The sequence below is a fragment of the Etheostoma spectabile genome, unplaced genomic scaffold (assembly GCF_008692095.1).
Source record: "Etheostoma spectabile isolate EspeVRDwgs_2016 unplaced genomic scaffold, UIUC_Espe_1.0 scaffold271, whole genome shotgun sequence".
Lineage (NCBI taxonomy): Eukaryota > Metazoa > Chordata > Actinopteri > Perciformes > Percidae > Etheostoma > Etheostoma spectabile.
Genome location: NW_022605575.1, coordinates 265,926 through 266,136, shown reverse-complemented (window position 1 = coordinate 266,136; position 211 = coordinate 265,926). Strand labels below are relative to the sequence as shown.

The window sequence follows — 211 nt, the reverse complement described above, 5'->3', positions numbered from 1 at the left end:
GTTGTTGTTCCCATCAGTCACTTAAACACAAAACCATGGGAAAATAGGGTTATAAAACCCTGAAGTTACCCTTTTACCTCTTTTCCTACTACAACTTTCCCTTTTTTTAACTCAAGAACAGTGGAAAGTTGTACGACTAAAGACCACACTTTTCAGATTGGACAAACATCTCTCAGCTCCTCTGAAATGTTCTGGTTTAAAGCTGTTTTTA

At 37.0% G+C, this 211-nt stretch overlaps 1 protein-coding gene across 1 annotated transcript in view; it reads right to left on the bottom strand.

The window, feature by feature from the left end:
• The window catches only part of LOC116685814 (SH3 and multiple ankyrin repeat domains protein 2-like), a gene marked incomplete in the record, with an annotated part of 236,568 nt that overhangs the window by 178,369 nt on the left and 57,988 nt on the right, over nucleotides 1–211 (bottom strand).